A 26,128-nucleotide genomic window follows, 5' to 3' on the forward strand; every position below is an offset into this window, starting at 1 on the left:
TTGATCGCCTCACTTTCTATCGAATATTTTTCTTGAAATTTAAAACAATCCATCTTTTGCATCTTTTCAGGCTGTTCTTATCTACTCTTCTAACATCAGGACCACAGATTAAAGCCTTGGTCTCTGCATAATTCAGGTATTTACCACAGCTGACACACACTACCCTAGTCAGTGATTTAACTTGACAAAATTTTTTTTCCTCTTATCACAGGCCATTGTGGGCTGGGAGGCTCTCATTTGGAGAGTGCCTTAGGGACTCAAGCTCCTTTGATCATCTAGCTCCATCAATTTGGGGCTCTTTGACTTCCAGGATCATGAATGGGATGAGAGGGCAGATGGAGGTTCTTAGGGGAGATTTTCAGGACAAAGACGGTGATGATCCCCTAGTCTGGGTAGGTGAAGAGAGTTCTCTTTCAGGCTCTGACGTGGCTCTCTTGTGCAGGAACTCCCTTGGCCTTTGTCGCTGGTGGACTATGGCTCCTCCCTCGGAGTGAGTGTTGGAGAGCATGCTATTCTTAGGGGCTTTGAGACTTGCCTCTTCTTGTGATTGGTTGGGGTCCCAAAGGTCACCTCAAGTCTTAAAGTCAAAAGACTTGTCGAATGGGTGTGTGATTTCTTTGGCAACACAATTCTTTCACCAGTTTAATAGCTTCTAATCCCTGCACTTCCCAGTCAGCTCCTTGTCCATTAACTACACCCTAAACCCTTTCCGAGACCCAGTCCTCAGGCCTGCTTTACCTCTTTGCATTTTCACCCCCTCATCTCTTAAATAAAAGTGCCTTGAGGCTATCAGGGTTGAACTGAGTTGACTGAATCAGGATTGACCATTGCTCTGAATCAGGATTGATCATTCCTCTGAATCTCTTGCTTCATCCTCTGGGTATTTCTGAGACACTGCATTTCAAAGTACCTAAAAATCTCCTATCTTACTTTTGTGGGGTCTAGAATCTGTTAACTTTCCAACTCTGTAAAGATCTCGAACTTCTAGACTTACTCTCTTCTCTTTTATTTCTGCCTTTGAAGTATCGAATTCTCCCGTGAGCTCATATTTTAGAATATCTTCCCCGAGGCAGCCACTGGTAGCTAACACACGCGCTACTCGGTTCTGCTTTCCAAGCTTTTCTGCTAGAGATGCTGGCTGACTAAGCACGCGATCTGGATCCCAAATAGCCACGGTAAGGAATGAAACCAATTTTTTTTTTTTTTTTTTTTTTTTTTGCAACTGCATCATCTGGAGGACTACCTTTCCAGTATTCTGTATTAGCTTTCTCGATGCTTATCGCTCAGTGCTTACCCAATGCCAGTTATTTTAGCTGTTTGTTATGGTACCACTTCGCAGTCCTGATCTCTGTGTGAAGTTACATAACCAACATTCAATCCCGAAATCTCATGGTTTACTTAGCACACGAAAGAGTTGAATTCTTACTAATGTCAGAGCTTGTTACAGATTGGATAGGACTTTCCTAGGTTTTCCTCAAAGAGAAGGATCTGGATCCTACCATGTGACTGCTGTCTCTGGTTCCGTTTGTTTTTTCCATGTGCACAAGGGAGAGAGTGCGAGTCGAGGACCTTGAAGAGATTTTAAGACCTAGGCTTGGAAGCCATGCTTATCACTTCTGTTGATGCCTCATTGACCAGAAGTAGTCATACGATCAAAACGGATTCTAGGAAGTGTAATCACCCTTTATTTTGGGGAAAAGGAAGGGAGATCGGGGAGCATCTAGTCGCTTGCTTTTATAATCCCAAATTCATATATCCCTAACCTAGATTTTTTCTTTGAATTGGAAATAGATATTAAGTAATAGCTAAGATTTACATGACATTCCAGTTTACAAGGTGCTCTCCATCTATGACATTATTTAATCCTCAAAGCATCCTTGTGTGATATGTATTTTTATTTCTCCATTGCAGCTCATGCGGCTAACCTTTTAACATTTATCAAGCTTGTACTATATGCTAAATGCACCGCTGGGCCTTAGTGACAAAAAAGTGCCATAGAAACAGCCTCTGTTCTATTGCTTATGCTTTAATGTAAGAAATACATTAAATGAATAGTAGGATTCTTTTTGGAGTGATGAAAATATTAAAAATTAGATTATGGTGATGGTTATACAACTCTGTAAATACACAAAAGCTATTAAATTTTATATTTTGATGAGTGAACTTTAAGTATGTAAATTATGAATTAGTATAGCTGTCAAAATTACATGCGAAAAAAATACAAGACCAATTTACCCATGCTAAATGAGTCATAAAGACTGTAAATAGTTCAATCAGTAAAAGAGTGAGAAAGTACCAGGCTTCTCAATCAGGTCTTCTGTCAGTTTCTCTAGACCTTTTTTTTCTTTGATAAATCAGAAAGTGCAAAGAGATGATATTTAAAAGGAAAATCCATGCCAACTCATTGACTTTTTATTTTTAAGTTTTATCCTGTTCTTGGGGAAAATCATGTTAATGGCACAGTAGAAGCCACATTTTCCCTTGATGACTTCTTCTGAAACAGAAAGAGATATTGGTATAATATAACGTCTGTTATGTTTTTCGTAGTGATACAACAGACATTGAAAGTAACAACAAAATACAACCTGCAAAAACATAATCTAAACTGAGGGGTGCAAGCAAAGTTTCCTAGGAGAACTATAAACCTAAGATGTGAAAATGAATTGGAGTTAATAAGGAGGAAGGAAGGAAGGAAGGAAGGAAGGAAGGAAGGAAGGAAGGAAGGAAGGAGAAAAGGAAGAAAGGCAAGCATTCTGAATAGAAGGGATATGTGGGTACAAAGAAGTAATTAGGAGACTAAGAGGTGGTTTGTGAGGCCGGAGAATAGAGCATAAGCAGAAATCAGGCCAGAGGGCCCAGGAAGGCCTCGACTGTGTCAACCCTGTAAGCCAAGTTTAAGTTCTTTATTGCCCTTCCCTTCCCCACCACAAAACAATGGGGCACTATTGAGGATTTTTAAGGTGGAGAGGCAAGGTCAATTTCAAGATGAATATATATATATATATATATATACACACACACACACACACACACACACACACACACACACACACACACTGATTTTTTACCCCTGTGGAGTCCACCTCTGTAATTTAAAGTATTTGCTTATACTCAGCCTTAAGTGGTTGAGCTGGGATCTTGAACGAAAGTCATCTAACTACAGAGGTCACTGGGTAGCACGAAGTGTAGCTGGGACATGCCAACTGCTAAGCTGGCACTTACGGAAGGCCTTGGTCAGGCCTGTCCCACCAGGATGCTGGGTATCCCAGTAATGCAAGGAACATATTCAAAAATATACAACCACAGCTTCCTTATCGTGTCAACAGTGTGGATCTTTGAGGACCAGGAGGCAGGGAGTGGGAGGTTCTGAGGTGCGCTGATGCATGGCCCCTCGCTCGGTGCAGACTGCTCAGCCAGGAGCCTGGGTGCATCTCTGGGGAACCAGGGTGACACTGGAGACTGTGGGTCTGCCCACTGGCATCTTCATTTGCTGCGTACCCCTCTCACTGTTTGTTTGCCAGTTCAGTGCCAAACCGAAGCACAGGTAAACTTTCCAGATCTGCATCTCTTTTCTAGCCATGACTGCTGGGTAACCCGTTCAAATGGCATGGCCTTATTTGTCATCTCCAGCTAGCACCAGTTCTGACTAAGCGGTATCTGCGCTGAATTAGTTGACTCTTGTTCCTAATCCCAGACCATCTTCGACCTGGGAATGGCCTTGGCGAATCCGCTTAGCTCAGCCCGACTGTGGGGTTGGAACGCAGACTTGTCATTTGATTAAAGGCTCTGCTTTCTTTTCCTCCAAAGACCCTAGTGGGGGCTGACAGAGGCCCTGACATGGCTGGGAGGACGGATTGAGCAATTTAAGATGAGGGCAGGGAAACGATGGAAATAACACATTGGCCAGGAGCCCTGTGCAGCTTCTCTGAATCAAGAGCTCGTACTCAGAGGTGCACTAGTGGGGTTTTCCGCTTCTACCTCAGCAATCCTGGGAAATTCTCCAAACCTGCCCAGTGGCTTTGTGTCTGCTTCATAACAGAGGTGTGCAAGCGTGGGAACCATTTTTCCTTCATAATAGATTAGTGAAGGTAAAGAGTAAAGATAACTTCTACTTACAAAGATCCTAGAGCAGATACCGAGGTTAGAACATTACACACGTGATCATATTGAAATCTCATAACAAAGTTGTGTGATTGTCTTCATTTTACAAAGGATAAACTTGGATGTCAGGGCAGTTAATTAACATAGTAATGATTTTGCAAGTAAAAAGTGGCAGAATGGGGATTCAAACCCAGATCTTTCTAATACCCCAGCACTTGCTCTTAACTTAAACATTAAACATTGACCATCCTTAAATATATTTTGATAAATGGAAAAGCTTGAAAAATAAATTGTGTGTGTCTTGCCAAGAACGTAGTGCTAGCCGGAGTCAGCTGGGCTGAGTGAATATCTGTTGTCTCTTCTTGCACAAACCCTTTCAAGTTCTTTCAGAGCAGGAGAAACATCCAAAGTCAGGGGGCAATTATCTCTTTCAAACAGTTGACATTTAAACACAAAACAACAGGGATAATCTATAAGCAAATGTATCGGCATTTGCCAGTATCAGTTAGAGCCAAGTCCTCACCAAACTGGTCCTCTTGGAAAGATGTCCACATGTCCCAGAGGTACTGAGTGGCGACAGAAAACAAGCATGGACTTCGAACTTGAATGACCTATGTGGAACTCCCGCTCCACCATGTTCCAACTGGTCAACTTTGAGCAAACATTTTTCTCTCTGAATCTGGGTCTAGAGAAAGCTACGGATGCCATACTCACAGATGTGCTTTATGGTAATGCCTCTAACAACTTTCTTCCCTTCCTCTTACTCTCTTTCTCTCCCTCTCCTTCCTTTCTTTCAATCACGAGTATAATCGAAAGCGCTTTTCCTGCCGCTCCTGGTATGTTTTGCCACGACAGTTCCGATTGCTTCCTCGCGTGATGGTTGTTCGCACTTCTGAGCCTCCTTGGCTTCCTCTGGCTGGAAATCCTATCTGGCTTTTCATCCTGCCACTTTCATGAGATTTCACTCCTACCAGGTCTAATCGAAGTATCACTTCTTCATTGCCATATTGTCTCTTTCTCCTTTCCTTCTTCTCCAAAGAGAACTGATTGCTTCTGTCTTTTATTTCTTTCCCCCAACCATTTTCTCTATATATCTTTATAATCAGATTCCAGTTTCAAATTACTCTGTGCCTACGTTTAGTAAGTCACATCTGATCGTGTCTGGTTCACTGATGGAGCAGAACTGTCCTGAGGCATTTAATAGGAAGGGTTGAGGTACCTCATGGAAGATAATTCATCCTAGTAAGGAAGCCAGGAAAAAAGATAGATTTCATGTTCCTTGCAAGACCATATTGACTCGTTGGGCCTACCTGGAATAATGGGTTAAGAAATGTTTTGCATCTGTAGCCGGGCTCAGTGAAAAGCAGTTTCATGATTAATTAATGATGTCTGCCAGGGTCTCAGAAAATGAAAGTGGCCACACGCATATGCACGTTTACCATTCGCAGACCAGATGATTTCTAAGTCCACTATCCATGTCTCGTCCTGAAAGTCTCTGAAGAAGATCTAATCAAATATGACCTCTATATAATGCTTCACGAATTATTCGTTATGAATGTCAGTGTCAAGGAAGTATTGATTAACAGCGATTTCCGTGCAATGAACATCTTAGAAACCAACTCAGTCTGTTTTGATTCTTTTGCCGTATCACATTTAGCATTTCGCAGAACAGGTTTATTAACTAAGTTACCTAATGTCATTATTTTTTACTATGCATGATGAAATCTTATCTGCTTCATTTTGGTTTCATTTGAGAGACATTAGGTTCTGTTCTATATGCAAAAATGCTAAGAATGCCCTGATGAATGACACCGGCTCCTTTATTAAATGTGCTCTCTAGCATTTTCGGTAACAGACATGAAAACAAATTAATAAAACATAAGGTGAGGTGTGCGATCGCAGAAGTTCCCACCACTGATTCTCAAAAATTTCCACCAAAAGTGCAGGGAAAAAATCGCCTACGTCAAAGAATCTGAAGCCATGATTAACAACAGTCATAAAACTAAGTATTTTTAAGGATCTTTGTTTGATATTTTAAGAAAGAAAATCTTAAAATTCTCCACAGTGTATCTGTTTGTTCTAATTTATAGCTTTTTTTTTTTTTCCTCTTAAAATCTTCAAATAATTGGTGAGCAATAAATTATGCCAGGTTTCCCACAGGGATCCCTGGGCCCTTCATATATCAATAAGGTATATAGACCCAGCTCAAGAAGCAAGGATTATTCCAGTGGAGAATGATTACAGAGTGCACAAGAAAGACATTATTAGTTTTGTTTTGCAAAAGGAAATAAGGAAAAGCTTCATAGCCGAGATCAGACCCAAGCAGAGAGCAGAAAAGGTAATTCATTCAGAAGAAAAGAGTGTGTGTAAAGGCACGGAGGTATTAAACAGCACGGCTTACCCAGGAAACTGCAAATAGCTACATAAACGTTGGATATGTAATTTCCAGATTGAGCAGGGCGCGAACCAGGCTAGAGAGAGAGGAGGGGCCAATAGGTACAATAAGCAATTCTCTTAGAAACATGACATTATTTCTAAATATGTATTTTTCATTAAATTTATAATTGCTCTTTTCCTTTGTGCTTAACTTCCCACTAACAGACCTAAAGGCAGATCGGATGGAAGCATTTTTTGTTTTTGTTTTTTTTTTTTACTTCATTCATAAACTGTACTTGAAAACTAAACCGTCCGTGGCAAACCGCTGCTTGGCATGGCCACCTATCAAAGGCCTCCTCTCGCTGGTGACCCGTGGCCGTTCTGGCCCTGAAACGGAGCCAAGAGGAAACTGCCGCCGAGGAGTGAGAGAGACAGCAAGGCCGTGAGCCCGAGGCGTCCAGCCGCAGCGCAGGCTCGGGGTTTCTTCTCCGTGGACCGCGTCTGCTCGCGGAGGGGACCGCGGTGGTGACGTCCTCTGAATGCCATCAGTCACCCACCCTCTGTGCTTCGCCTCCTGATCCGTTTCAGGAAATATGTACAGTGGAAAGCTAGACTGCGCTGCAGAAAACCAGCTCTACCTAGAGGGTCCGTGGCCCAAAAACCTTTGACGATGACCTCCCAGCCTCCTTTGATGACCTGCCATAATGGGACCCTTCTTATTTATCGGTTCTGGTTCTCACCAGAAAGAACTTTAAGAGGTCTTCACATGCACAAGAGTAAAAGCAGCAAGACTTTAGATAATGTTGATAATATGCATTATCATTAAAGTCTGTAAATTTTCCTCAGATAGAAAAATGAGCTGTATTTCCAAATTCTTTGGGATTATACTTGCATCTTACACAATCTCGAGATCGTTACAGCAAAGACGAAGCTAGGAGTAGTGGGAAGTGCTGGAGAAAGCGTTTGCACAGTATTGCTATCTCAAAATGCATTATTGAAGTGAGACCTACTGTGTGCTGCTCCTTCATCTCTGACTTCCAATCTCCAGAACTGTAAGCAAATGAATTTATGTTGTTCAAACCACCCAATCTGTGGCACGGCGGCCCTAGAAAACTAATATAGAGTTTGGTGCTGGGAAGGGGGTTGCCGCTATAATATCGAAAAACTGTGAAAGTGGCTTCAGAACAGGTAGTGGGGAGAGACTAGGAGAGTTTGGGGGTGCGTGTTAGAAAATCCTAGATGTCTTCGAAGGGACCGCTGGTAGCAATGTGGACTTCAGAGGTGCTTCTGGCGATGTCTCAGGTGGAAATGAGAAACACCTTGTTGGACACTGGGGTAAGGTGATCCTTGTTATGAAGTGTGCAAGGACTTGGCTGAATTGTGGAAGGTAGACATTGTGAAGGATGAGCTTACATATTTAGCTGAGGACATTTCTAAGTGAAGTGTCGAAGGTGTGCCCTGGTATCTCTTTACTGCTTTCACTAAAAAGTGAGAGGAGAAGGATAAATAAGGACGTGTGGAGCAAAAAGGAACCAGAACATGAAGATTTGGAAAAATCTTGGCTTATCCATCCTGCAAAAAATGAGAAATTGTGTTCTGGAGAGAGGGCCAAGGGTGAGGTGAACAATGATTTGATAAAGAGATTGTGGGATCCAATCAACCATCTCAGCAGAAGCCTGGAATAGAGTTGGAGTTAGAGTTATACCAGCAGACACACTGCCCGCTTGGACCAAATGGGACAGAGACCAGACGAATTGAAGAAAGGCTGTCATGTTCCTGAGACTCTACAGGACAAATCAATAGCCCTACGTGGCTGTGAACACACTTTATCCTTCAGGAAAATGGAAGAATGATCCCAAAGGTGATTCAGAGATTGACCGGGCTACCACTGCCACAAGAGTCCCAGAGGGCACAAGCTAAGGGGACGAGGTTGCTGCCTCCTCCTTGGCTTTAATAGGTCTGGTTGCTGCCCATGGTATGGAGAACAGAACATGAAGCACCTCCCCCCCACTCACCCCCCAAAAAAGGCATTATTCTCAAGCTTTAAAATCTGCCCTAGCAGGTTTTAGATTTTCATGATTCCTTTTTTGTTTGTTTTTCTGATTTCTCTCTTTTGAAATGAGAATATCTACCTTATGCCTGTCCCACCATGGTGTTTTGGAAGCAGATAACTACTCTGGTTTCATAGGTTCATAGCTGGAGAAAAATTTTGCCTCAGGGTGAATCATACCTTGAGTGTCACCCACACTTGTTTTAAATGATTTTAGATGAGATTTTAGGCTCGGATTTGATGCTGGAAAGGTTTAAGAAAATTAGCTGTTGGGAATGGGGGTAAATGTGTTTTGAATGCAAGAAGGACATGAATTTTGGTGGAGAGGGGACAAAGAATGGAATGTTATGGGCTGAACTGTGTTCCCCCAAATTCATATGCTGCCGTCCTAACCCCCAGTACCTCATAATGTGACTGTATTTGGAGACAGGGCCTTTCAGGAAGTGATTACATTAAAACGAGGCCATTAGGGTAGGCCCCAATCCGATCTGACCCTTGCCCCTTATAAGAGAAAATTTGACCTGCAATGAGACACCAGGAATGCACGAGCACGGAAAAGCAAAAGAAAAAGAAAATCACATGAAAACACAGCAAGAAGGTGGCCAGTGCAAGCAAGGAGAGGGGCCTCAGGACACAGCAAACTTGCCAAGACTCTCATCTTGGACGTCCAGCCTCCAAAGTGTGAGGAAATAAATGTCTGTCGTTTAAGCCACAGATTGAAATATCAGTCTATGGTATTTTATATGGCGACCCCAGCAAACTAATATGCCTGCCCTTTACTAATGTCTAAATACATAATTCATTACCAGTCATAAGCCCAATCCTGTCTGATTTCAGAAGCTAAGCAGGGTCAGGACTGGTTAGTACTTGGATGGGAGGCCACCTAGGAAGACCAGATGCTGTAGGTGTAAAAAATAAAAACTAGGGATTGTAAGGGATTGTAAGCTGACAGGGTTCTTGCAATTTGTGAGGTCAACCAAGGGTTGCCTCACCTATAATAAACAAACAAACAAACAAATAAATAAAATTAAAAAAGAAACCACTAATTTTTCAGCAATGAGCTCTACTATGTTTGTTGATAATTCTACCTTGCCAGGTCTAGAACTTTACTCCCTGTGCCCTTAGATTAAAATTATAATAGCTCATTCACTTACTGAAACAAGCAAAAATTCTGATGACCTGTTTGTGTGGCATCGCAAACAGGAAATCTACTGGGGAAGAATTAGCAATAAATAAATAGACACTATCCTTGAACTCTGGGGATTTTACTCATTATAAAACATTTTATAAAAGTATCAGTTTGTGTATTTTCCAGACTGCCCCTGTAGAAATTGAAACTGAAGCTAAGATAATTCAAGTAACCACCCAGCCTCTCAGAGCTGTGTAAGTAAAGAAGCTAGGGGGTTGAATGGAGTTCTTTTGACCCAACTCCTGTGTTTTTTTCCAGTGCCCTGTTCCTGTGTGGGAGTGAATCTGATGCTTCCCAAAGATGCAGTGATTCCTGCCTGTGCTGACAACGGCAGGAATAATCTCTGTCTAAAGGTGATTGAGGATGAATTGAAGTGAAGCATTCTGAAGAATCAGAACCAGGTGTGGCTTCATCTTTCTTACCACTTAAAAAAAAAAAAAGCCCTAATTTATAAAACAGAGATAACTAGAGCTGGTGTACCCAATTTTCTTTTAATTTCTGGATACTTGATAAAAATTTCCAGCAGTTAGGTGGGGACCAGAAGCCTGGCTCAGTCCAATGGGCTGTAAGGGAGAGTGACGCTGTGTCCTGCTGTACCATGCCCTACAGAAGAACATTTAGGTAAGAAAGACCTTGGAAACAGAATAACCATAGTGTCAGCTATTATCAAATAAGAAAAGATGATAGGGGTCACCAAACCTCTGGAGAACTGGAAAGAAAAGGACATAACTAAATACAGGATCCAAGTCCTTGACATGTTCTATTTAAAGTCATGCTGGGCGGGACTTAGCCCAGTGGGGTCGTGACTATTTGTGGAAATAGTCCCAGTTTCCTGAAACTTGCTGATTTAAGTGCATGCGTAATTTACAATTCCATCAAGTGTAGAATCAAAACAATGTGTATGGCAGTACTCCATTACACAGAGCACCTTGGGAACACAGGCTTCTGTAAAGAAGTAGCGAGTAAGGACCCTGGCCTGTGGGGTGCTCCCTGGCCTGCGGGGTGCTCCTTCTGTGACTGTGCCATTCGTGTCCTGCCTGGGCTCTGCTTGCTCCCCTTCTCTCCCTTCGCTCTTCTCTTCTATGTCCCCAGTTCTAACTGTTCTTTATTTTGCGTTTTATATTCACTCTCTGCATCCATCTCTGATTTCGTTTAAATACTCATTTTATAACAGGCTAACCAAATATTAAAGCAGAGACCATGGAAGTAGTCTTCTAGTTCTTTCTTCTTCTTTGCCTCAATATGTGCAAAACTGAGTTTCTGCTTGGGGAGACGCAACCCAAATAATTTTGGTTTTACAAGCCTTTGCTCGTTTGCATTCCCTTTTTTTAGATGTAGTTGCAACATCTCATGTTATTTCTCCAAAGTAATTCTCCAGAAGTTTTCAGCAAAATAATTTTTCTAGCACACTATCAAGAGCATGGGTTTTGGATTTAAACTGAGTGGGGTTTGAATCCTGGTTCTATAATAATTTTTTTAGTTGTGTGATTGTGGGAAAGTTATTTAATTTCTCTGGTTAGATTTTTTTCTCAGTAAATTGGGGATTTTGTGAGATAATGTTTGCACATTATCAAATCTAATTTCTGGTACATAGTGAGTGCTGGATAAATTGTAAATATGGAATGATTAACTCTCAGTGTTCTTTAGGCTCCAAAGGGCACTTTATCTAGTTTGGCTAGCAGCTTCGTTTCTGTAGATTTAGTATACTTCCATCATTTTTGTTTTGTTGTAGTTGTCATTTTACTATTATTACATAAGAGTGTCTATATGTTGGATGGAGTTTTCTGAAATAATTGAAAGAATTCATTGACCATCAATATAATCATTATCCTCATCCAACTCAAGTTCTAATTTTATCACAAAGTCCCAAACGAGGATTTCCTAGAACAATAGAGGAACATTTCCTAAGCAGACATGCTTAGATTCTCATTTATGATGTTTTGACTATCATCAGATCCAGTGTCAAATGTAGCATTTTGTTATCATGGATGCTTTGCTTCTCATTTGCTGCGTTGGAAAGACCGCCCAGAGAAAGTCTACATAATAGTCGATAATGGTTGATTTCAGACAGAGTCACTCTGACCATTATCATTTCATGAGAAAAACAACTCAGCTAGGGATTATTTCAGAAAATTAGCTCTTGTGGTTGTTTATCTGTGATATCAGTTCATTCTGGATTTGATAAGTGCAGGAAAACATACAAAGGTCATTTTCAAATTGCAAATACGCAGAAAAAAGGTCCCATTATTTAAAGTTGAGTTATAGTTGGTAAAAGCCAAATTTATTTTGCTTAGAAAAGGAGTTCTCGACTATTTTCTCCAATGTTTTTCATAAATTACTTTTTATATTTGTATTTATCTAAAGTGTTTTGTATTTTTAATAAACTAAACCCATGGTATATGGCTATAATTAAAAGATTTTTTCTGTCTTATTTTTTCTCTGATGAGTTCCTGTACCCAAAAGCATCTATTTTCACTTATATTTATGTTTTTTTTTTTCTGGTAGTTTAACTCATACTATTTTATTACAAAATTATTTCTTGATCATCAATTTTATATATTTTCTATAGATTTTGTATATTAGTGATAAGGATTTATTATACTTATCCAATTCCTTTCTTTTTTACTGCTATCATCACAATAGCATAATGTAATAATTTATAATAAAATTATTATATACCATTTCTAGTTTTCTGAATAGGTATTATTCATTACTAGTCCAAAATTGTGAGCATGTTTAATTTTAAGTAAATTTTCTCCTTTTAGTTATTTTCTGATTGCTTGGTTTTTATGTTTCTTCTATCAATAGCTCCTCTCAAGCCCTTCAAATAGAAAGCTTTTCTACATACTATTTTCCTCATGGTCAAGCATATCAGATATTCCATCATTTCCATTTTCTTTAAATAGATATATCTCTAGAATGCCTCCTTCTGCTCCTATCCCACTGTGGAATTGTTATTTTTAGGTTACCATGAGACTTCTCTGTATCTTTATTCTGGGTTACATCTCCTACTTCTGGATAATTTGATGGACTTGCATGTGGTGTACAGTTTTATAAATATATGTTTTTATTTAGCACTCATGTTTTGACTTATTGTTTTGCTGAGTAAATAATTATGGATTAAAAATGATTTCTAAGTAGCATTTTAAGGCATTCATCTATTATGTCTAGCTTCTAGTGTTACTTTTGAAAGTCCAACACCATTCTATTTCTCATCTAAGTATGGAGCCTTCTAAATTATACTGAAAATTTTAGAAGTTTTCTGTTTTTCTGTTATTTTGAATTTTAATGATGATGTGCTTTGGCGTACATCTCTTCGCATTTATTGTTCTTGGCACTCCAGAGACACTCGGTCTTCAATTGTGATATATTTTCTCGATTCATTTTCTTTTTTATAATTTCCTCTCCTCTGTTTCGTTTCTTTTCTCCTTCTGAATCTCCAGTTGTTTGGTATTGGATATTTTGGATTTATTAATCAGCTTTATCTTTCCTATTTTCTGTTTCTGTATCTTTTTAATTACTTTTGGAGAGATTGCATCAAATTTAATTTTTAAATATAATAGTGATTGTTTTTAGCTATCAAAAATTTCAATTAAAAGAGTTTTTATCAGCCATTTGATCCTTTTATACAGTTTCCCATTCTTGTTCCATTGATATATCATCTCCTTTCATCTATCTGACAATAATAATTAGAGTGTTTTTTTTCTTCTATCTGTATTGTCTGTGTTTCCTCTAAGCTGCTTCTTTTTCGTTTTGTTTTGTTTTGTTTTTCTTATTTCTTTTCGTCTTTGTGTTCCAAATGGAAAGAGTTTTCTTAGTTTCTTGGTAATCCTCGGCTGTCCATTGATACTTGAAAATGAAGTGCTATATAAAGCTTACGAGAAGCTCTGTGGGCATGGGTTGGATTTGTCAACTGGTGCACTTTTGAATGAGTTGGCGTGGAGGGAGACCAGATTGTTTCTTTGAGGTATACCCAAATAACTGTAGTTACAAGTTTGTTTTCAAGTGCTATTTAGTTTTTACAAAGAATACTCTACCCATCTCATGCTTGAGAAAGATGTTGAGAGTGTGGCGAATGGGGACAGGTGGTGGTGACAAATTCCACCCACGATCCTGGAATCTATCAAAGGAAGGGTGTTGAAAATCTCTTCAGTTAGTCACTTTGTTGTTCTTAATTTTCACGACTTCCTCTTCTAAACCTACTTAGTATCCTTGAATTTAAGGTCCATCATTCAATTTATTCTCAGAATGAATTTCCTACCAGAAGAAGGGGTAGAAATTTTGCCTGATATGAGAAGTAGGAACATGATTATGCTGGTGTCTAATAGCCCTGGTTCAGTCTCGCAGTGACTCTCCATGTTTGGGGCCTCTTATTTACTCTCACATTTAATGGCACATGGTGCTGTTACTTTTTGAGACTTTCTGCATTCTACAACATAAATTATCTCACTCCTCAAAGACTTTCCTCTTTATAGGTACTTGCTGTTCAATTTCTGAACTTTGTTATTTCCTCCATTCATTTTCAGTCTCCCTCAAATTCATTAAAAGTTTTTTTTTTTTTAACAATTCTCCTCTCTTCCATTTAATGAAGTTGTCATTAAAGTTTGTAGCTTTGTTTCAACAAAAGAGCAGATAATGACATACATTTATTCAGGCAGGTGTTCCTAGAACCATTCTAAATTGTTAGAAGAGAACCATTTTTCATATTTTTAAAACAATTCTAAGATTACCAGGGTAGATATTGGGTAAAAAGTAATAAATGTGCATGCTATCTACAGAGATTTGGCAAAGGTCAATGGTATTTTGAGACATTATTCAGTCTAGATTGACTAATTGAAAATTTCTGAATTAGAATCCTTTAGTGTGATATTCTCTTTTAAATGACCTAGGAACTAAAAGACAGAATTTAAATCAAAAGAGAATCATAAATTCTACCATCTATCTAGATATTTATGTTAGAATCCTGATCTAATACCTGATATCTTCTTCCTTTTACCCCATCTAATCAATCACCAAGCCATGTTGATTTTTCTTTTTTTTAATCAGTCTGCTACTTACTCTCTGCACAGGCAATAGTGAAGTCCAAATCATTATCATTTTTACTTAGATTTTGGTCAAAGCCATTTAACTGAATGACTTTCCCTTTTTTTACCCATTCTCCACTTGGTCGTTAGAGACATCTTAAATCACTGACAAGCTCATATAATAATCTTAGAGAAGACCATTCATAGCTGACTGTATCTCTCAGTATAAAGACCAAATCTCTTACCATGGTTCACAGGACCTGTGTGGTCTGAATCGAGCTGAATTCTTAACTCTATTTGTCCCCTCTGGCCTTGTTGACCTTCTTTTAGTCCCTCCTATGTTACGAGCTTCTCCCCAGCTCAGGACTTTCACTCAGTTATTTTGTCTAGAACCTCTGAGTTCTCAGAAATGCTACCCTGTGCATACTTAGCATTCAGGGTCATTACTTGGTAGAGCAAGAGGTCAGGTCCAGGGGAAATCTTGAAACATTTGCAGAAGTTGTTCAAACCTCATCTTTGTCTTTTTCAAGCTGTGTGACTCTGTGTCACTTATGAGATCTAAGGGGGCAGTACATCTGTTCATCATGGGTAATTTAATCAAATGGGGTATATATTTTTTATCACAGGGCCTTGCAAGTACCAATATTTATCCTTTTTTTTCATCTTCTGTTGAATTTTCAAAAACTGTATGGTGAAGCCATAAAAGTTTTGAGAAAGTTTCATGTACAGTGAGAAACATCAAATTATTACAAAGAGACTGGCAAATTTTTCTCAAAGTTTAAAATGAAAATTTAAAAAATAATAATTTCAATAAAAGTAATAGGCTCTGAAGTAAATTGAAGAATGAGGTATTTCTGAAATCCTTTGGAGGATTTTTCTTATTTTTTTTCCCCCTTCTGTATAGATTCCTGACCACACGTAATTTGTCAACAACAAACCCATAAGATTTTTGAAGGAAAATTATCCATAAATGTGAGGTATTACATTCAAAAGACAAACAGAAAATGTTAATGATAATGGCAATGCCAGTGTTGCATTTATTTTAGGGTGCATTTATTTTCAAAGCACTACCCAAGCTTTCAACAAAGGCAAGACAAAATTCAGTGTAAAGTTTTCTGCAAATTTATATCATGGAGACATAATGCCCAAATGTGGATTCCTTCAAGGTGGGAGCCCAATATGTCAGAGAGGCTTTTGTTTCACTGTTTATCTGGAGATGATCTCATTCAGTTCATTGAGAACTTCTCTTAGGCAACCCCAAAGCCCGAGGCAACTCATCAGACACTCTTACATGAGGTCTTATGTCCATAATTCTCAGCCAAATAATAATTGTTGCCCAAAATATCTTTTATTTCTCTAAATCATCTTATACCATATTTCTAGCCGCAAGTGTTTACAAAGGGTTTTGTCTTTTTCTCCACCTTCCTTTTTAAAGGGTGTCATGGTACCATCTGCTCCCCCAGACACTATGCTGACCATAGCAGTCAATCGATTGCACAAAATATGGACTTGGACCAATTACTTTAGATTTGGTTTACCCATTTCCAAGCTTTATAACATTCTTTACTTGATTGTGCCATCCAAGTTTATAATGCTGATTCTAGAATTTTATTCTAACTCTATTCCAAAATACCCTTGATGTATAATATGAACATCTTATTACTATTGCTTTTTTTTTCCAATTCACACACACTTTGTTATCCCTTCTTAGAACATCAGTTTCCAGGTTTTTCCAAACTGTAAAATGACAGATGTATATCATACATATTAAACTAATTTTATCAGACTATATTCTTTGTTAATAAGTGTTTTTTTGCTTTTTGATTTTTTTATTATAAAGATATCACACTATTTTAATAGTATTTAATTGTATTAGATACACTTTTATTTAAATTTGAATTTAAGATTTTCAACATTACTCACCGCCAGGAAAAGGATGGAATTTCCCAGAAAAGTTTAAGAATTTTGTTCCATTAGTATCTTGGGTAATTTCCCATCACTGGCCATTGAGTAATTTTCAATATGTCTTTAAAATCAGTGCAAAGAAGGCCTCTGCATCAAAAGAATAAGATACATTCCAAGTTTGAATTGTGCTTTATCGCTGATCTTTTAAAAAAAATATATTATTTGTGTGTGTGTGTTTTAACTCTTTGTTAATACTTTATAATTTCAAAAGCCCCAATTATATGAAAGTGGTAGGAGAGGGTAAAGGAAGTGCACAGAGATGAAAGACATGATGTCCCCTGGTCCCCTTAGAGGGCCTCATAGCCAATCCCCTCCCTCAGCAGATGAAGACCTGGAGATGCAGAGAGGCAGCAGGCAATTGACTATTTAAGGTCTACAGTTATTTTTAGCTCAGGAGTCTTTACATGTTTGTCTTCTGACTACTTATTTTCTATAGAGTATCTTAGTCATATGACCGTTACTGTGTTCAGCTTTTAAAAACATCTATCGCGCACAGCAGAGATGGGAAGGATCTCGATCATGCATTCTCATTTCTTATTCTCTCTTGTGAACAGGGCCAAAGATGCATTTCAGCAGAACAGAGAGCCGGGGGGAAAACCCGCTCTGAAGTTAGAGCACTGTAAAGCTGTGGGCTGAACTAAGCTGAAATGAAAAACCAGGGAGAGACAGAAAATATTGCACACATGGTGCATATTACCTACCAACTTAACAGGTGTTATAGTCAATTAAATAACATCATTCTATTCCAGGGAAGCAAGTCCAAACAGGGAGATGGATTATTCAGGCGCTAGCCTCCAGCGAGGGATGGCCAACAGATAGGTAGGTCCTCTCTAAGCAGCACAGTCCTGCCGGAATTCCCAGAGGTTTCAGCTGGCTCCGATCTCACATCTTAACATGACCAAAAGTGACCCTTTAACTCAGGTTATGATAAAGAAGCAAAAGTAAATAATTTATTGATAATGACAACCTGCCTTCTTTATGTGACAAATATTTTTCTAGGCACTCTGTATATATAATCTCTTTTTATCCTCAGCACAGTTCTAGAAATCTAGAGCTAGTAGGCATAATTATTCCATTTTATAGTTGGAGAAATTGAGTCTTGGAGAAGTTAAGTCATCTGTCTTACTGATGGTAAAGCCAAAGTCCCAGATTTATACCTGTGACCATATACCTCACATTTACATGACACCACGAGCATCCCGGTGTATCTATAGCAGAAGGTCTGGGATTACATTACGATTCCTCATCAGTAGGGAATATCAGGAAAGGGCAGCTTTGTTTCAGTTTAACTAAAATGTATTGCACATCTACTCTGTGGTAGATTCTGAGCTTTGAACAGGGAGAAAGAGATCGGTTACAAAAGACCTTGATATTTAGTTGTTCACGGTATCATCTTAAGGATGGACGTGAAGATGTCTATTTTCATTCTAATGTGGGAAACGCAATGAGTGATGTCAGGATTTTATCTAGGACTAGCCTTGATCTTCATGATGATTCCTGGGGCCATCAGTCTTAGCCCGTTCTATGTTGTAGGGTTCCATTCCTCCAAGTTAATTGATCGAGTACCTCTACTGAATGAGTGATGGTGTTGAACATGAGGGGTACAGACATGATCGACCTGTAGGCTGGCCTGGGCTTAGTGTCTAGAGACACGAAGATCTTACTAGACCTATGTGACTCATGCCGGACTGGTTACTTCCTTCACAGAGATGTTTATGCCCATATATGTTCAATTGGCTTGTTATTCCCATCTGAGAAGTTATTTCCACTATGATTGTCATAGTTGCTCTGATTCCTATTTTGCTCTTTCACAAATCCAAAAAATGATGAAGGTAGGTACTTCCTTTGACTCCACCAGCATCCTAAGAGCCTGCTACATGTATCCTTCCTCTGCAGTGGGAAGAATTTTGTAAATTTCCTTTGCTTTTTGCCAGAGAGGACAACCATTACCTGAAATAGGCCTCCTCAATCCCCTTAGAAGCCCCAAGTCTGCTGTCAGTTGCCTCCCAGGGCAATAGTTCAAGTTAAGAATGATCTTCCTGTAGCCTCCCTGAGATCTCGCTAATTTACAGTTTCTGGCCCATTTGTCTCTGAAATTTAGGAGCAGAACTCTGGTTTCTCACTTCCTTGTCTTTGCTGAACATGAATCATTTAGTTGACAACAGCAACAAAAAAGTGGGCTTCATAGTCATTCAATAAAGTGTGAGAGAAGAGGTTATTCACTGCAGCATTTTTTAAAAAAGAGAGCTTTTCTCAAAGTGTTCCTTAGAGATGTATGTGGGTATCTTATCTCTTACTTGAAATTTTGAGCTCCTACTGGGTGACAATTTGCCATGTGATCCTGGAGAGAGTCATTTTAACTCTCTGGGCCCAGCCTGCTCTTTTTTGCAGTGAGGGCTAAATGAGGTCTTTCAGCTTTCTTTCACATATAACATTTGGTTATTCTATTGTTGGAAATGAAGGATCATTTCTTAGGAAATTTCCTGAAAGCTCAACCTACCTTGCACTAGTGCACAGCCAGCACAGGCTAGATACAAGTTAAGTGTGAATCTGTAGGACAAAACCTCAGAGTTCAAAGAGACTGTCAAGGTCAGGAAACCCAACCCCCCATGGCAATACCTGAATACTTCTACAACATCTCCACCACGTGGCCAACCCGCATGGTGAGCAGGTAAGCACCTCTACCAGCCCTCACTACCTCCTAAGTCAACCGGTGTTTTCCGTGGGCTTTCGGGAAATTCTCTCTCCGCTTGTTCCAAAATATGTTGCCTTGTACTTTCCACTCGCGTGTCTGAATTCTACCACTTATAATCATTAAAAAGGATAATTTTATTTTTCACATAACAATCCATCGATATTTGAGAATAATGACACAAATATCCTTGTCACTAGGGTACACGATCCAGTTCTTTAAAGCATTCCTGCTGTTGTATGATTTTGAGTGTGTTCCTAATTTTGACTACTTTCTTCTTAATATTAGACCCAGATTGTCAATGCCATTCTTACTGGCCTGCAAGACTGATTAAATATTTGAAGTAATCTTTGTTGACAGAATTGGAAATTTGACTTTAAGAAGGAAAAGAAAGATAGTCTGAAAAGAGATTATCATAGTAATCTAAGCAAAAAAAAAAATGACACAGACCTCTGCAAAGATGAAAGGAGGTTGCCAATATCTGCTGGATATTTTGTATTTTGTGTTAAACGCATCATCTCAAGTTATGTGATCACTAAGCCCTTTCCATTTTAGAGTTGAAGTTACTTATACAAGATTAGCATGTTATAGCTCTGAAATTCCAACATGTTTTTTATGGCTCAAATAGCTAGTAGGATCCCTCAAGTGAGAGGAAGATTTCAAACATATTGTATGAGAAAAACTCACTTCCACAAATAAATGAACTTGTCCCCTACTTGGTTTTTAAGAGGAATTGCTTTAGAAAATTCTGTAGGGAAGAGCTGCCTAGATTGGGACCATCATGTAGAAATGGCAAAAAGTGGCAAAGGGTTTTCATGCCCCCTTGTAGAAATGAGAATGAATTCTTTGTGTCTGTATGGTCATTTTTTCTCCTAGGATAATTCTGTCTTTGCCACAGAGCCTAAAAGAGGAGATTTGTCTTTAGCCCACTGGAACAGTGCTCACTGGCTGCAGGAAGGTGCTAGAAATGTCCCCAGCAGCTCCAGTTTCTGCATAAACAGACTTTTGAACATATCTTTTTTGTTAGCAGTTGGCTCAGTCTCAATTGCATTTTTTTTCTTGGAGAGTATCACACATAGATTAACCATCACTTGGACACTGATTCCTGTACCAACTAAAACAAAGCCTGTGTTCCCCAGAAATCTCTACTACTCTCCAATCAGCCTTCAAAAGAATAAGGCAAATTGGCAGAAGACATCCTTGAGTTGCAAAGCAAAAAGGACAGGAGTGTAGGAAGACATAACAGAACAGGGCAGAAATGCGCTCCTGAACATACCAGACGCATGGCTAGTGACACATGATTGAACCAACTAGGGGACAAGTAGCTTTGGGAGGGCAAGGGAGCTATTAAGTGAGCCACTCTATGTAAAGTACTTAGCATGTCAATTGGTGCAGAGTAAAGGTTTAATAAATGGTAGTGATGATTACAAAAATTATGATTGGCTCAGAAATTGCATTTGCGGGAAAATAAAGATACCTTTATTATATGCTAGAGTGGTATGAGTTCATTGCCATACCTTTCACTTTCTAGAACCTAGCCTGTCTTGAAATTTGAGAACTGACGCTCAGACTGATAAACTCTGAGATCACTTGATCCTTTGCAGGAAAGGACAGTAAAAGAATCATGACCTTTCTCTTATTTCAGAATTTCATTGGCTTGCCAACACATGTTGATTTATTGATGACAGCCATTCATCAATAAAGGTGATATCTCATTGGGGGTTTAATTTGCATTTCCCTGGTGATTACTGATGTTGAGCATCTTTTCATATGTCTATTGGCCTTCTGTATGTCCTCTTTGGAGAAATGTCTATTCAGGTCCTCTGCCAATTTTTAAATTGGATCATTAGTTATTTTTGGTCTTAAGTTGCATGAATTCTTTATAAAATTTGGATATTAACCCTTTTTCAGATGTATCATTTGTGAATATCTCCTCCCATTCAGTTATACAGGAGAGATGGTTACTCGCCTAACGTTATACAGGAGAGATGGTTACTCGCCTTACATGGTGATCATTTCTTTCGGTATATAACGTTGAATAACTATGATGTATATCAGATGCTAATATAACATTGTATGTTACCTGTATTTTAATAAAATTTTCTTAAGAGAAAAAAATAAAACACAAGAGATTGTTGTTACCAAAACAAAAAACAAAAAACCCGTAACTATATCTCGTTTTTCTTTGGAATGCGGTCTAAACTTCCACAGTATGCTCCTGCCTATCCCAATACCCTCAGCTTCTCCTGTTCCTTTGACTTCCTGCTTTTTGCCCTTGGAATACTAGACTTGGGCGCAGAGCATTTTTACTACTTTGGGCCCCTTTTCCTGGAAAGGACCGTTATATGCCAGAAGGAAGAACTGAGTTATATAGTTTAATTCTCACATCACTTGGAACTGATGTATTGTTGGCTCGTGAGGTATTCAGCGATCTTGTTGGCACAATAGAGGGTCATGTTATTTATTTCATGATCATTTACTAACTTCCTTCTGTGCACCAAGCAAGGTGCTGAGATGGAGAGGTAAGACAGACTCCCTGTCTTCAGACAGCTTGCGGGAAGAGATTAAACCAGTTCGGTGTTAAACAGCATGGTCAGGGTAGAAGGAAAGCTCAGCTGGGGAGTTCTGGATTAAACTCGAGCGTGTCAGGGAGATGGGAACAACTGGGTTTGTAGAAAAAGCAATTCATTCACCTAGCGCAGCAATGAGTGCATGAGCATCCCAATGGAGAGAGACGTGTGCTTGAACTTTGTGACGCTGGGTCTACAGCTTTAAAAGCACCAGGCTTGCCAAGGGGAAGATTTGTTTGGTACAATCGATGACGTGGTCACACTTTATTGTGATCACTCCCAAAACACTTCAAAGAAGGAAAGTGGGAGAGGGAAGCCCTCCCAGGCCATCTACAGAGCACGGTGGTGAGGCTGGAATAGATCAGCAGGGGAGGCCGGCTGGGCTGAGAAAGCCTTTGTGGCCTGTGCGCTTCTGTGAGCGAGAGAGGACACAGTGTCTGTCTTGGTTTTCTTAGCATGCCTCTGGACCTGACATGGCAATAAACGACAAGCTCCCCGTCACAGCCCAGAGTGTACTTCATTCTACCTGAGTTTTAGTCTGGGGCTTAATCCTCAAATGCCTCCAGTCTCAACAGGTGGCATTAATCCCTGAGCCAGACAGACATAAAGCAAAGGGAAAAATTCACTTGGATTGACAGCTATCAGCTCTGCCTAGTTACATTCTCTTTCAAAGACCATGGGACCCAAAGGACACCAACACACAGAAAGGGGACACCTTGCAAAGCCTTCCTATCACTGATGCCTTTCAGGCGTCTTCTCCCTCCGTGTTCCCATCCCTAAACCCACACCGTCTTGTATCATTGCCAGGCGGATCTATGTGATGATGGTTACCATAGAGGGAAATGCAAGGGATGGGCTACCGAGGAAAGTAGCCCTGAATTCAAAGCCACTTCTGAGCCAGATACTATTGTTCTGCTTCTCCGAGCTTGACTTTCTTCATAATAACTCCTACCTTGAGTAGCTGCTGAGGTTGACACATCATCTGCACACAGCGAATGGTCAGGAGACAAATGCCAGCTCTCATAACAATCACTTCCACTTTTGTGGAAGGAGCAGGTCATGTGATGGAGACTTTGGGCCCTACTGGGGCTTATTCTGGCGCCTCTGGTTCAGACAATACGTTTCCGCTTTCCAGTGATCCGACCCATCCACACGCTGAAGGGCACAGGTCGTATGAGTTTGTACCAGGCCCAGTAGCATTACCTTCTTCCACTGGGCCCACACAGACTCGGGAAATGCCACCTATTTGTGTCTGCCCTCCAGGCTTGGGGACTCACGGCCACTCCTTTGGTCAGAGACGCTGACCTTTAGAGGCCCCTGTGAAAGTGCAGATCGATGCGATCGTTTGGGCACCCACCCTCGTGTTAGAACTAAAGAATGTCGCTGAGGCCCAGAACGAGCCAGTTTCACAAGAAGGTGGAGGTGGGGGAGGAAAAGGGGAAGACCCTGGTGAGGAGTAAGTGACAGGGAGGGAGGTGTGGTCGCTGAATGTCAGGGGTATTTTGCAATCACGAAGGGCATGAGGGAGGGGCACAGGTAATCCTTCCAGAGGAAACTGCGTGTTCTCTGCAGTGAGTCACTTGTCCGGGGTTCCCCAGACTCGTAGACACCTGGTGGGGCCTCCACACCTTCGAATGCAGAGGCTGTGAGGGAATGTGGACCAGAAGCCCTGACGCCCGGGTCCCCCTCTTACTGTCGCCATCTGTGCTCCTGCTGAGAGATCCCAGGCAGCGGGGTGCTCCCTCTCGGAGCCCGTTTCCTCATTTGCCCATGGGGGTGGGTGTGTCTTGGGGGGTGTGTGCTGATCTACATCTATGATTCTGTTCTAACGTGATTCTGAACCGACAGAAGAGGAACAGAAAGTGAGACTGAGAAAGGTGATGAGAAAGAGGGAACCCAGGCCGAACTCCTCCCGCACGCGGGCCTGTGCTCGGACCGGACCGAGGGACGCGGAGCGGACCCGCACGCGTGCCCAGCTTGGGTGGCACCTGTTCCGTAGTGAGAAAGGCAGCAACCCTGCCCCGGAGCGGCTCTGAACAATGGGTTGATGCCGAGGCTAACGGAAGCCCGAGCGTCGAGCCCCCCACATCGGGCCCGGGCAAAGGGGAACCGAGAGGCCACAGAGGGACTTGGGTGGCCACTCCCCTGCTCCGCTGCCTTCAGGTCCTCACCTGGACCCAGCTGCACCAGGTGGAGGCAGGCATATAGACCTTTTCCTTCGTATGGTTTCCTCCATGTAAATTTACATCCTCTCTTGAGAAACAGACATTTCTAGCAATGGGAAATGTCCTTCAAGTAAGAGGATCGGGATGTATTCCTTAAAAAAAAAAAAAAAAATCACGGGGAGAATTCAGAAAGATTCTGAAACTAATAGAAATTTTCAAATCCGTGATTTTTCTTTCATATCTAATTCTTCATAATGACTAAAGAAGACTGATGACGACCACGATGGCCACGGAGGGCGACTGCAGTGATGTTGACACCATTACTAATGACGAAGATTTATTAAATCCTTGCTCTGTGTCAGGAACTTCGCATGCCTTATGTGACACGTGAATTCTATCATCGTGCCAGTTCTACAGATGAGGGAATTGACACACGGGCGTGGCTAAAGTCACACAAGTTTATAACGGAAGGGACTCCGTTCAAACGCGCGTGTACCCGCCTGCCCCCGAGTGGCTTCTGGGTCTTACACTCTAGTCTTCGAGGGAAGCAGAAAAGCTGCAGGGAAGAGGACAGGCTCTGCCGTGACAGATGGCTGCCTGGGTGGGGAAACTGGGCATGGCAGTTGTGGGGGAAAAAAAAATAGGTCAAATTGCTGAGGTCAGCAAAGATAAAGGAGTGCATCCCTTGAGAGGAGAGCTGTGACCGAGTGACCCGAGCAAGGACAATTTATCCAGCTGCTTCCAGAGCATGGGACAGCTGCTAATAAAAAGAAAGTGATCCAGATAGAGCATCCCTACGCACTAGTCCAGGCATCCTCCTCGAAGGGCAAAGAGGCCGAGGGAAAGGGACACTTCGGAAGGGCTCCTGCTGGTGATCGCGACCTGCTGCTTACGGACGCCGCTATCTGCCTCTCCGGGGTTCGCAGCTCCACTTCCCCTTCGACGGAGTCTTCTGGCCCCCTTCACCCTCTGTACAATTCAGACGTTTATTTTCAAAAAATCAAGTAGTTATTTCAATACTCTCAGTAGCTGCAAAGCATTTTTATGAGTGCAGATAAGTTTGCACTGTCGACTCAAAGTAGAGGAAGACGGGCATTAGCCCAGCTCAAGGGAAAAGGCAGGCAGCTTGCACGCTCCTTCCCACAGTCCTCCCGGTCCACATCTTCTCTTGCAAACTGCATGGGCAACATGACTTTTATTTCATGGCGTCTCTTCCAAATAGCTGCCTAATGAGATTCCCGCCAATAAGTGAGGTTTATCTAGAAGTTGAAGATGATTGAAACAGAGAGTTTGGGGCTCTTTTAGAGGCCTCAGGGGTTTTCTAGTGCTATATATAGTTGCTGCTTTTAAGTTTCTATCTACTGTGAAACACAGCTTCCTGCTTTCTCTGAAAAGATGCTCGAGCTCACAAGCTGGGGCCCAGTCACGCAGAAAGACTGACGCCCAGATCAGCACGGTTGTTTTTAGAAGATCACAGGCAACATCAGTCTCACGTGGAGGAAAATGGGATCCATCTCCCTCCCACCACCTGCCCCACGTAGTCTCACTTCCCTTCTGCATCCACATCTTTTCCACGTCCGCTCTTCGAATTACTCTTTCAATAAGGGAGTTACCGAACGCTATCTAATAGTATGAACATAGAATTAGTACCCGGCCCTCCCCAGAGCTTCCATTGAGTGCTTTTCTAATGTCAAGCACCCATATTTTCATGGTGTTGAATACATATGTACAGAGCGAAGAACACGGAGCTTGCAGAGAGACAAAAGAGTACTCACATTCCAGTGCCGTACTTCAGCTTTGTGACCTTGGCCAAGTTACTTTTGTTCCCTCCTTTGTACATGAGGTCATGAGAAGATTAAAAAAAGATAAGGTGGACATGTCGGGAATATGTAACTTGTTATTAAGGACTTGAGGTTCATTAAATATCATCAAAATTATTCTAGATCTCATGTGCTGAATGAGAAGTAAATATTGCTACAACTTTCATGCTTTTTTT

At 40.8% G+C, this 26,128-nt stretch overlaps 2 long non-coding RNA genes across 50 annotated transcripts in view; one reads left to right on the plus strand and one right to left on the minus strand.

Moving 5' to 3' along the window:
* LOC107506203 overlaps nt 1–26,128 on the plus strand; it is a 579,061-nt gene that overhangs the window by 539,183 nt on the left and 13,750 nt on the right. For 43 of the 48 annotated variants that reach the window (XR_004954759.1, XR_004954761.1, XR_004954740.1 and 40 more), the window contains 2 exons: nt 6,703–8,338; nt 9,975–10,117. This is a non-coding gene — a long non-coding RNA (uncharacterized LOC107506203). Of the gene's footprint in view, nt 1–6,702; nt 8,339–9,974; nt 10,118–10,239; nt 12,160–17,259; nt 17,672–26,128 lie in introns of those variants that run through there. The other 5 variants (XR_004954721.1, XR_004954731.1, XR_004954719.1 and 2 more) reach the window with 4 other exon arrangements.
* The window catches only part of LOC107501903, a 570,942-nt gene that overhangs the window by 11,764 nt on the left and 533,050 nt on the right, over nt 1–26,128 (minus strand). The gene's annotated exons all lie outside the window — the stretch shown is intronic.

Source organism: Rousettus aegyptiacus, unplaced genomic scaffold, assembly GCF_014176215.1.
Source record: "Rousettus aegyptiacus isolate mRouAeg1 unplaced genomic scaffold, mRouAeg1.p scaffold_m13_p_15, whole genome shotgun sequence".
NCBI lineage: Eukaryota > Metazoa > Chordata > Mammalia > Chiroptera > Pteropodidae > Rousettus > Rousettus aegyptiacus.